We start from the raw sequence: 12,472 nt of genomic DNA, 5'->3' as shown, positions 1-12,472 counted from the left end.
GATAAAGTAAAACGCATGTCAAATGATGTATAATAATGCATTTTTTTGTGGGTGTTACTGTTGAACTTTAAGCTTTATGGATTCTTTATGCATTTGTTATAGTTGATGTTTCCTCTGTCCATTCTTTTATTTCAATTAGACATTTAAAGCAAACTTTTGAAACTGTTTTTCTTTGGTGTATTTCTATTGTTCATTGATCTTCATTATGTGCATGTACGAACATTCAGAAACAACAATATCTAGAAAAAAATGGATGATACATGTAGCTATACGTAGAATAAAACAATTTTATTTATTTTAAATTTTTTTTTATAAAGTTATCGGTTTTAAAATGTAAAAAAACCCATTTAAGTTGGAATTCAGAATATTGAAATTGAAATAAACGATAAAAGTAAAAAGCTAGTAAAATATTATAAATCGCTTATTTTAGTAAGCAAAATTTTTAAACCAACCGTATGATATATTTTCAGTACATTTTGCAAATTGATATTTGTGTTTTTGGTGGCTCAAAATTTGAATATTGTAGAATAAAACAGCACCACCGGTGTGTTATAACACGGGTAACTAATAATTTTGATAGGGTTGTCACTATTGTGAAAAAGGAACTGCTTACCTTTCCGGAGTACAGGAGTTCAAATCTCATTTTTTTTTGGTTGTTTATTTGAGTTGATGGTGCTCAATTTTTAGTTTTCTGTGAAGTGTATGTGGGAGCTGTATTTTCCGCAATTTTGGACATGCTATTTAAGGCAGCAACCATTTGGTTTTCTGGGTGGGGGTCATTGAGGGCTATGGTTTTTTTTTCTGTACAAACTTTTTTTTTCGCCTTCGGCGAAGAACAATCAATTTTTTATCGACGAAACCGTAAACAATTTGTTTCTTTCAATTTTAGCATTACATATAGTGGCAGCTGAGGGTGAAACAAACAATTTTTTTCTCAGGGTCCAAAACAAATTATTTTTTTCACCAAAAACTGGTAGCATACTTTTTTTCCAAAAAAAAACATAGCCCCCCCCCAACCCCCCCGAAAATCAAATGGTTGCTGCCTAAGGATGTCACCTACCAGTACGAAGTTTAAATGTAGTATCTTGAAAACTTTAAAAGAAATGTAAAAGTTATAATTCTGTGTCATTTCTGGTCTTACTGATAAAGAGGATGCTGAAACTTTTCGGTTGCCATATCTAGACACTTCCTCGTCCATTGAGTTCGTCTAACTACGATAACATACATTGAAAAGATATATTACATTTTCCTTTGTTTTTCACATAAAGATGTTTTGAGACAGAATATAGGCCTATTCACTTAAAAGTTTAATTTAATATGAAAGAGCACGTCGCAAACAATTTTAAGATGAATGAATGAATATCAACATGTCAAATGTGGTTTGTTATGATTATAGCACAACTTCTTTAAAATGGATAGAGTGCTACTAAAATCCATATAAACTATAGGTATACAAAAAGAAGATGTGGTTTGATTGCTAATAAGACAACGCTCCAGAAGAGACCAAATAACACAGAAATTAACCGCTATAGGTCACAGTACGGCCTTTAACAATGAGCATAGCCCATATCGCATGGTCAGCTATAAAAAGGCCCAAATACCATAATTGTAATGCAATTCAAACGAAAAACTAACCGCCTAATAAATGTACAAAAAAATGAACGAAAATCAAATATGTATAACACAGCAACAAACGACAACCACTGAATTACAAGCTCCTGACTTGGGACAGGCTCATACATACAGAATGTGTGGGTTAAACTTGTTAGCGAGACCCCCTAACCTGGGACAGTGGTGTAACAGTAAACCATAAGAACGAACTATAAAAATCAGTTGAAAAAGTCTTAACTCATCAGATAATTACAAATCGAAATAAATATAACAAAAACACAGAGGGCATATTTGAATTACATTGATAGATGACAATGATGTAAACCACTGCAAGCCGTACAACATTTAAAAAATAGCAATACCCATACCATGTTATAAGCTGTAAAAGGCACAGTTATATATATATCAACTTGAACTGAATGAGTTTCCAAACCGTTTATTATGAGGTTTGTGTTGGTCAGTCGTTCGGTTATCTGTTATTATAGTACATAAATATGTTTTGTAGACTGCTCATGACATTTCGTTGTTTTGGGTTTTTTTTCTTTTTAACTTTACTATGCTTTATGATTAAGTTAAGCCTTCCAATTGATATTTTATCGTGTGTTTTTCTATGTTGTGATTTTATACTATTGTCTCGGTAAAAGAGAGAAGCTTGGGTACCATTAAAACGTTAATCCCGCTGCAAATGTTTGCACCTGTCCTAAGTCAGGAATCTGATGTACAGAAGTTGTCGTTTGTTTATGTAATTTATACATGTTTCTCGTTTCTCGTTTCTTGTTTTTTTTTATATAGATTAGACCATTGGTTTTCCCGTTTGAATGGTTTTACACTTGTAATTTTGGGGCCCTTTATAGCTTGGTGTTCGGTGTGAGCCATGACTCCGTGTTGAAGGCCGTTCCTTGACCTATAATTGTGTACTTTTATAAATTGTTATTTGGATGGAGAGTTGTCTCATTGGCACTCATACCACATCTTCCTTTACCTATTTAGTCAGTTTATCTTCGACATATAATTCTGATTGTCCATTTGATATCTTCCACCTATTCTAAATGTCCTGATAAAAGCTTATATTCTAATAAACGAAAACAATTAGCACATAGAGCCACAAGAGACTACATGTTCTCGAGTACAGTTTGCTGGCTTAGGCCAGGCACCTACAAAAGTTTTCGGGGTTAAACAACATTGTGAGTGTTCAAATTCTTTAGAAATTATTTTATTTAGAAATAACAAAGATATAAAACAGAATAAATTATCACAAACAATATATGTCTTTTAACATCCAGTTTGATCGGTTTTTGAAAAATGACCTGTGTCTATTCCAAAAGCTTTGGCCTTTGCCATAAGTTTGTCCACTATAGATTGATCCAGAGTCCTCTGTCTACTGAGTATCCATGCGAACTCTACATGTCCGAGTGGTCCAAGGAAAGGACCGCATGAATAGATTAATGTATAGTTTTTATAATCTGTGTCCAACACCCAGTAGTCTCCATATGGAGCACCTGAAACAAATAAAAAGTTTTGTGATTTAAAAAATAAAAACTTGTTTTTTCTTAATTGCTAAAAAAAGTTATGACACAAATCCATACATGAAATTAAAAAAAAAAAACACAAAAAAACATAAGCATTCATGCTCACCATCTGAAAATATATATCTCAGTTTGTTGAATAAAAGAATATGTCATTTTCAACGAAATAAAACCACATAAAGTTTATTGTTACAACCATATGCATAAGAAGGTATAACGTTACTGGAGCAGAAAAAAGGACCAACAACAATAAATTCTACAACAATTTGCTATTACCAATACGAACAAAAATGTATTGCTGACTTTTAAAAACTACACCTACAATCCAATGTAAAATCTGATAAAAAGCTCGTATGCGATGACGTCAATTGAACATTTATATTATCCCTTTCGTCGAACCAGAATTGTTTTAACTAGTTCAGTAGTTGACTGGTTTCAAATGATATTCGAAATTGGTCCGATAAATTGCTGTTAAAATATATGTTAAATGTCATTTAAAAACGATATAGAAACAGTTTTATTTTTCATAGAATTGTAATTTCCATCAACTTTTTTTTTTTTTTTTGGGGGGGGGGGGATAAAATAATCAAACTGGCCAAAGTTATATAGAGAATTATACTGTTTTTGAGCTTTTAAATACTTTAAAAAAAGATACTTACTTGAAGCAAATTTCACTTTTAGATTAGCAGGTTGCTTTGTATCAGGCATATACAGATCACCTATTGCTTCTACTTTGCTGCCAGATCTACAAAATGATAGAACATTGAAATCAAATTACAAATAGCGACTAACAATAGGATAACACTAGATAACTGGATTTTCTCCCGCCGTAGTAAGGGCTAGAAAATGGCTTTGGTATCGAATGAAATTCAATTTATTATGAAATATGTATTTGTCAGTTTATTCTTGTTATCTCCTTGAAGGTTCGGTTAACTTTTGAAAACACCCATTTTGTTTCTAACTAGTCTTATCCCCCTCCCCATTCGATCGTTAACCATGGTTATCACAATCAGTTTGCATTATCAGAAGGAAATGACATGTTTGCTTTGGCGACAATAAAATTAATAACAGTACTGTTATATTTACCTGATACCAGAGTTATCCACCCTGATATGAGTGTTGTTCTTCATCTGGTAGTTGGCACCTACACATTTTTGTCCAACTTCAAAAATTGCCCAAAATTTGTAAATTTCATACCAGTTTCCAAGATCTGTATCTGTATCTGTATGGGTACGTCGTAGCTACCAATTCTGGCTTTTATACAACGGGAGTGAAGGCGCCGTCGATTTATTGACGTTTCGCGAGAGCAGATTTAAAGCTCTCTACACTAGTTGCGCGTACAATAGTGTCTTCTAGATGGTTCCAATTTACTATTGTGGACACAAAGAATGAATTTGAATGTTGCGGTGTTTTACTAGTAGGAATGTCAAAACACCTGGTATTGTTCCTCACTTGTTTTTCAACAATGTTCGTGGCTTGATAGTTGTCAAACTTTTTAGCTGTGATGTTTCGTCTTGGTCTCGCTGATTTGAGGAAATCGTCTGGATCAATAGCAGGTACCAGCCCCTCAACCACCTTGTACATAAATATAAGCTTTTGGCTCGTGCGTCTCAATTGTAATTCCTGTAGTTTTAATTTTGTAAGCATGTTTGTTATGCAGCCATCTTCTCTAGTTCTATAATCGCCTGTTATAAAGCGTGCTGCTTGTCTTTGTACTCTTTCCAACTTGTTTGAGTCTGCAATACTGTAGGGGTCCCATACTGTTGCTGCATATTCCATTGTAGATCTTACTAAGGAAATGTAAGCAGTTTTCTTACATTCCTGTGGGCAGTATCGTAAATTTCTTCTGAGGAAGCCTAGTGTTGAGTTAGCCTTTTTGGCAACGTTTGTTATATGCGTGCTCCACTTCAGGTCTTCTGATATCTGCACTCCTAGGTATGGGTTGCTCTGAACTTGTTGGAGTATGTGGCCGTTGAGTGTATAGAATCTCTGGCTTTTGTTCTTTATGCTTAGTATGTAGCATTTCTTTGCGTTAAATCGCATACCCCATTTATTTGCCCAATCTTCTAGGCTAGCTAGGTCTTCTTGTAGCAGTTTGTGATCTTTCTCTGTTTTGATGGTTCTGTATAATAGACAGTCATCGGCGAACAGCCTTACTGATGATTTGACAGTGTCCGGGAGGTCATTTATATGACATAGGAAAAGTAATGGTCCTAGAACTGTTCCCTGTGGAACACCTGAGTCCACTTTAACTTCTTCTGACTGTTCTCCCTCTACTACTACTTTCATCTTTCTCTGTGTCAGAAACATATTTAGCCAGTTGTTTAGTTGTCCTCGAATTCCGTATTCTCCCATTTTTGATAATAATTTGTTGTGTGGTACTGTGTCAAAGGCTTTTGAAAAGTCTAGGATTGCGATATCAGTTTGTAGTCCGGCGTCAAATGCTTTCATGAAGTCATGTAAGGTGACTAATAGTTGTGTTTCACATGAGTAGCCAGATCGGAATCCATGGTTGAGTGATGTTAAGACTCTGTGCTTTTCAAGATGTTTGAGGATGTGCTTGCATATGATATGTTCTAATAGTTTACAAGGTACCGATGTTAATGAGACTGGTCTATAGTTTTCTGCTGCGTGTTTGTCTCCTTTTTTGAATACACACGAGATGTTTGCGTTTAACCAGTCTTCGGGTAGTTGGCCAGTGTCTATTGATGTTTGAAAGATGGCAGTAAGTCCTGGTGCTATTTCTGCGGCACACTCTTTAAGTATTTTGTTTGGTATACCATCTGGTCCAGATGCTTTCGATGGGTTTACATCTTTGAGTAGTTTTTCTAGCCCTTTTGTGGTAATAAGTAGATTCGGTATTGTTTCCAGTATGTATTTTGTTGTTTTAGGTATTGATGTTGATTTGTCAATTGTGAATACGGATCTAAATTGTTGGATTAAAATTTCTGCCTTTCCTTTGCTGTCGCTGACTAATTTCCCCTTGTCTTTTAAAGGTGATACACCAATGTTGTCTGTTTTCCTGGATTTGATATACTTCCAGAATGGCTTTGTATTGTTTGTTTCTAGGCCTTTGATGATAGTATCATTGATGTATGTGTATTCTGCTTTCCTGACTTGTCGCTTTACTTCTTTTTGGAACTGTCTATAGTTTGACCACTTTTTAGTTTTCTTAGCTTGTTGGTATAGCCGTTGTTTCTTTTTAAAGAGTTTTCTAATTTTGTGGTTTATCCAGGGCAAGCTGTTCTTAGAGCGGATTTCTTTTGATGGGATGTGTTTGTCCATACTTTGAAAGAGTTCTTTCTTAAAGGTGTCGCTCATTTCTTGTACGTTTGTTCCACGATCCTGCATGTGTCGGAGTTTTGTTGATGTTATTAAAATCTCCTCTTTAATAGTGTTCCAGTTTGCCTTTGAGTATATATAGCACTTCCTGGGTTTGCTACGTTGGTAATAAGGTTTGGTGTCACAATCTGTAACAATCATTTCGTGGTCTGATATGCCAGGTGTGTTTTTGGATGTTTTGACAAGTGATGGGTTTGTGGTTAATACTATGTCAAGGAGGTTGTCTTCTCTTGTTGGTTGTTCATGGATTTGAGTGAGTTGGAATGATGATGTTATTTCCATGAGTTTGGTTTGTATCTCCTTATCACTTGAGTTATTTGGTACTGACATTGATTCCCAGTTTATGTCAGGGCAGTTAAAATCTCCAGTAAGCATGACGTTGGTGTTTGAATTTGCTATCATTTGTAAAGATTTTTCTAGTTCATCTAGGCATTTCATGTTCCGGTGTGGCATATAGAATGATCCAATAAGCAGTTCTTTTTTGCCTTTAAGGTGTATTTTTACCCATTCTATCTCACAATTGGTGACTAGACTAGACTGTTCAACTGATATGATATCTTTATGGACCAGGATAAAGACTCCCCCTCCAAGTGTTCCCCTGTCGTTCCTGTAGGCATTGTAGTCATCTGGGAATACTTCGCTTGATTTGATAGCGTCTTTTGTGCTGGTTTTCCCGGGTTTTTCTCCTTTGAGCCAGGATTCTGTACCACAGATGATGTCAGGTTTTATGTAATTAATGGCTGCTTTAAATTCTGAAGTCTTGTCTTTTATACTTCGGCAATTGACGGTTAGAATTCTCAAGTTCCTTTTCTCGTTCAAGTTAAATACATTACTGCTTTGTGTTCTACTTTTGTTACTGCAATTTTTGGTATTATTTGTTGTTGATGATTGAGCTTTTAGTCTTGGGCTGCTGGTTTTTAGTGGACTAAATATGCTTGATGACACAGATTCGAATGATATATCATGTGTGAGTGGTTCATAGTAGTTTGATGTGTTCAGTTCATAGCTGTGAAATGTAAAAGATGACACATTTATACTTTCGCATTTACAACAGTGCCATTGTACGTTTGATCTTTGTAGAAGTTCATAGTCAACTGTACAGAGTTCAATACATGATCTATGGTGCCATATGTCACAATCATCGCAACAAACCCCATCGCACTTCCATGTTACTGGGTGGTCGCATAGTCCACATGGGTATATGCTCTGTTGTTTTCCTCTTGGCCCAGGGTTTAGTTCTATGTCGCCTCCTAATATGAGTAATAATAGTGTGAGGTGTTGTTTCACGGTTGGTGTTGTTGGTAGTGTGATCGGTCTTCTGCCTGTTGTTGACATGTTCTTATTTAGTACACAGGTAAGTAGTTGTTGATGTTCCCATGTTTTACTGGTTGTTAAGTTTGTTCCGATATTGTACAGGAAGCTTATGAGTATTATGATGTTGATTATATTCATTGTGATGTTGTACTCTTCTGGTATTGATTGTAGAGATGTTTGTGTTTTCTGTCCTGGTATAGCGCGGATGAGCCCGTGCTGACCAGAATTTAGAACACTTTCTATATATCAATCGTTGCTGTTTGCTGGTGAGTGGGATCAGTATTCAATATTGTGTGTTGTTTTTCTGCTTGGTGTGTTAAAGTTGTTTTGTGTTTTCAGTCCTGGTTTAGCTCGGAAAAGCCCGTGCTGACCAGTGCGTGAGGAACACGTGTTACCAGCAGTCTATCTGTGCCTGAGTTGCTATTTTCTTTAGCCAAGTTCGTGCTAGTAGGTTTGTTGGGTGTATTCCATCGGCGTATAGTTGGAAATTGTAGTAACTTCTGTTTGTTTCAGTTCGATGTGCTCCTTTTTTATATTTTGATCTCACTTGTAAGTCGTTCGAGAATTTTGGAGTGTGGCTGTTTAAAGTGCTGTTTATTTCTTTGATTTTGTTGTTTAGTTGGACAACTTGTTCTGCTAGTTCTTTGTCTTGTGTAATAAAGTTGTCTGGGGTTTTATGATGTTTCCCCTTATTCCCGAGTAGACTGGTGTTTCCAGTATGGTTACCCTACAGTTGTCAAATGTTTGTATTAATTCAATGCATTTATGATAGTATTGAATGGTATTGTCTATTGCATCGGTTCCATGTGCAGTTATTGCTATGTAGCCTTTGTTGTATGTGGTAAGATCACAAGTGCCGAACCATATGTATAACCAGATTGGTCCTAGGTCATTTATTTTTTGGCGTATGTTATTTTCAAGCCACTTGTATCTGTCTTTACCATTTGCTCCACTTTTGCTCCACCATTTAATTGTATGTTCAACTTGGTTTGTTGGGTTGACTTTTTGTTTTAGCCAGTTCCCTTTACTGTCCGTAAGTATGACAGGTGTATACTTTTTAGGTGTTGTTGGCGGACTGGTGGTCTTGTTGATAAATTTTACAAGTTTTGCGTTGGACATGGATTGTTGTTCTATTTGCTGACGTTGCTTAATATTATTTGTACAAGATACTGAAAATGATGTTAAAAGTTGATTAAGTATATTGTTTTTATTACTGATAAGGAGAGTTAATGTTGCTGTGAAAAAACACAGGTAGGGTAATCAATTGTCTCTTGCAAAGCACCATTTTTGTCAGAAATCAAATTAACCCTTGCTTCAAAAACTTGAGACAAACTTGGCTTTTAAATAATATATTAACAAGCCTTTTAAAACTTTAAAAATCTCCGCCCTAAAAATACTATTATAAAGCGAACAGATTAAAACCCAAGAACTATCGTATCCTTGGACAGCGAGGGGGAAACTTTCATTTCATTTATAGAAAAAATAATTATAATCAAAATCTTACTTGTTGTAAATCAAGAGTGGTTTGAGTAACAGTCTTTGGACATCCACCGGGCCTGACTACCTGAGCAGTAGTTGCCCACACACAACTAAGAACGACAAGAGCTGACCACATCTTAGCGGGAGTATTTTGTATGTGTGATACCACACACGGTAACGACATGCTTTTATACCATGTTTACAAGCTTATCTTCCATCACGTTGATTCCGGCGTGAAATTTTATGTAATTTTGTTTATGAAAAGACACTTTATCGAGACTGGACATTCCATTGCAGTTAAGGAAATTATTTATTAAGTTCACTGACCAATAGCCTTGAACTAAGTCATAATAGTTTTAATAACAAAATTTGCTTACAGGACGAAATTTAAACCAGTACTCATGAACGCAATCCTTTCTTTGCGATAGAACTGAACACAAGGATTACAAGCAGCCGAAATGACGGATTATTAAAAAAAATGATTAACTTGATGATGAACAAATTACACTGAATGCTCGTTGGTTGTTTCCGAGATCTTGAAAAGGCAGCAATGACATTTTTCTTGCGTTTTTTTCTTCTCTCGATTACATCGAAGCTGTTAGAAGTCAATGTCATTTGGAGTAAGGAGTCCGAGTTGATTATGTCTGCCGTCCTTTTATGTGTAACAACAAGGTCATTTAACTATGACAATTTCATAATTACTTTTCAAAAAAGGAGAAATAATCCAATTTCGAACGAAAACTGGACAAGAACATGAAATAGAAAATAACAGAGAAAGTAAATTCAATATAAATAACACAATTCACAGAAAACTAAAACTATAGCAACATGAACACCACCACAAATCGGGGGCGAACCTATTGGTCTTGGAATCTATGATGAGTTATTGCTGTTTACTCTTTTTGCCACTGTATTCATTAGATTCGTTTGTATGTTTATTTGTGCATTTTTTTTTTACTCTGTTGTATGTCTACATAGTTTTAATAGTTGAATCCCTGATATTATTACATTAACCTATTATGTCTATTTTGTTTGCGACTTACTCAATTTTGTCAATATTACGGAATTATTAACATCTGGCATACAAGTAGTTGCATGGTTTAGATAGCTGTAAAACTAGGTTTAACTAAAGCACCAAGTCAGGAATATTGCAGTAGTTTTCACTTGGTCCGTTGAATGATAGCGTTTGGTTTTGTCAGTTTGTATGGACTTCCATTTTTTTTTAATTTGCCACGGAGTTCAGCATTTTTGTTATGCTTTTTTGTGTTATTCGAAAAACAATAAGTCACTTATGAACCAAAATTATGTATAAAGCTTACTAGTATGTAAAGCCGTTGATATGAAAAATCCATTGTAGTTTGTTGTTTTAAAAGATTATGGAACAGTTTACTGATAATCTATTCTTGAACAATGTAAATGAAATTGACAAAGTTAAGACTGGCTGGATGGCTGTTGATCCTGTTGGACAACTATAACGACATCATTGTAAAACAATGGAAGTTCGTAATGGATTGGGGGATCTCATTCAGTATATTAGATTCACTCATTGCATTGGATATGAACACATTCATTCTAAAACCAGTTGTTGGCATGAGACGGGTTATGTTCTTCTCATATATTTTATGATGGTATGATACTAAACCCCTAACAGAAGGGATTTTGTTTGATTTTCAAATGATGGAGATATAATCTTTCAATATTCAGTTCAATTGAGGTCTGGAGCTGGCATGTCAGTAACTGCTAGTAGTGCTTTGTGATTTTGTGTATCATTATCATTTTCCTTAGTTCTTTGTTACATATTCCGACATCGGACTCGGACTTCATTAAAACTGTGTTTAACTGTGAGTATTAATGTGTCTTTTTTATTCTACATTGGCTAGTGGTATAGGAGGCGGGTTGAGATCTGACAAAACATGTGTAATCCCGTCGCATTTTTGAGCCCTAATTCAGGAAGCTCTGGCTTTTTTTAGTCTTGTATCTTCTTTTTTTTAAATTCTAGTTCATTTATATGTTTTTGAGTTTAGTATGGCATCCATTTTCACTGAAGTAGTACGTATTTGTACATTCATTTAGGGATCAGCCTCGGGGTGCAGGATTTTCTTGCTATGTGGAAGACCCATTGGTGGCCTTCGGCTAGTATACTATGCTGTTTGTCGGGTTGTAGTCTGATTAACATATTCCCCGTTTCCTTTCTCAATTTCATTTACCTGGATTTCGTCATTTTCGGTAAATTCCGAACAATTTCCATTTATCCCTGATGTATATATACAATATGTTGATTTATTGATTGGTGATCTTAACCTTTAGAACTATTGTGTCATTTCATGACGGAAAGTATTTATTGTTGAGGAAGCCGGGAGTTCACGGAGAGAACCATCGACGTTCGATAGGAAAACTGTTAATCCTGGTAAGGAAAGCTTGCGTGAGAAGTTCCTGTCACGTGCGGTAGTAGAACCTCGGTAATCACATGCTAGTGGTCTAGTAGTTCAACTACTTAGACGACTCGGGCACCATAGTCGCAAATACCCGTTTACCTGTCTCCGCTACGCGTCGCCAGGTAAACTAAATTTGCTACAGTAAAACTACCGATGGACGTCCTATAGGAAGATTTATGGTTTACCGCCATCTTGGATTGTACAATAACAGTACACAATCGGTCTAGTTATTTGCCTAAATCTGCAAATTTGGAGACAGATTTGCAATTCAATGGTTAGACTGTTTTTTCTATTTAAAGAAATCTTGTTTATAATTCGTATAATACAAAATATTTTAACAAATATATTTTTTTGGTTTTAAAATCATTTTTTTCAAATGAGCCATTTAAGGGGAGATAACTCTTTTAATACAAAATTTATACTGGTCTTATAGGGATTTTTTTAATTTTTACTTGAAGTAAGAAAACAAGTTCGGTGACACCCTGTTTTTTTTTATTTTCTTAAAACATATTATGAAACCTTTCTTCTCACAATTTATTTCAAAACTCTATCTCATAATTTTTTTTATGCACACTAATGTGTTTTTTCATGAACAAACTAACCAAATTTTTGCAATTTTCAACGACTCATAGCTTGAAAAATAGCACGGTGACCCATACTTTTTATTAAATTTTTGAAAAGAGCATAGTAAAATCTTCATTTTGGCAAATTATAAAAAAATTCTGTCTCAAAAAATATATACTTGTGATCTACCTTAAAGCTTCA

The sequence above is a fragment of the Mytilus trossulus genome, chromosome 6 (assembly GCF_036588685.1).
Source record: "Mytilus trossulus isolate FHL-02 chromosome 6, PNRI_Mtr1.1.1.hap1, whole genome shotgun sequence".
Taxonomy (NCBI): Eukaryota; Metazoa; Mollusca; class Bivalvia; order Mytilida; family Mytilidae; genus Mytilus; species Mytilus trossulus.
This window is presented reverse-complemented; position numbering follows the sequence as displayed.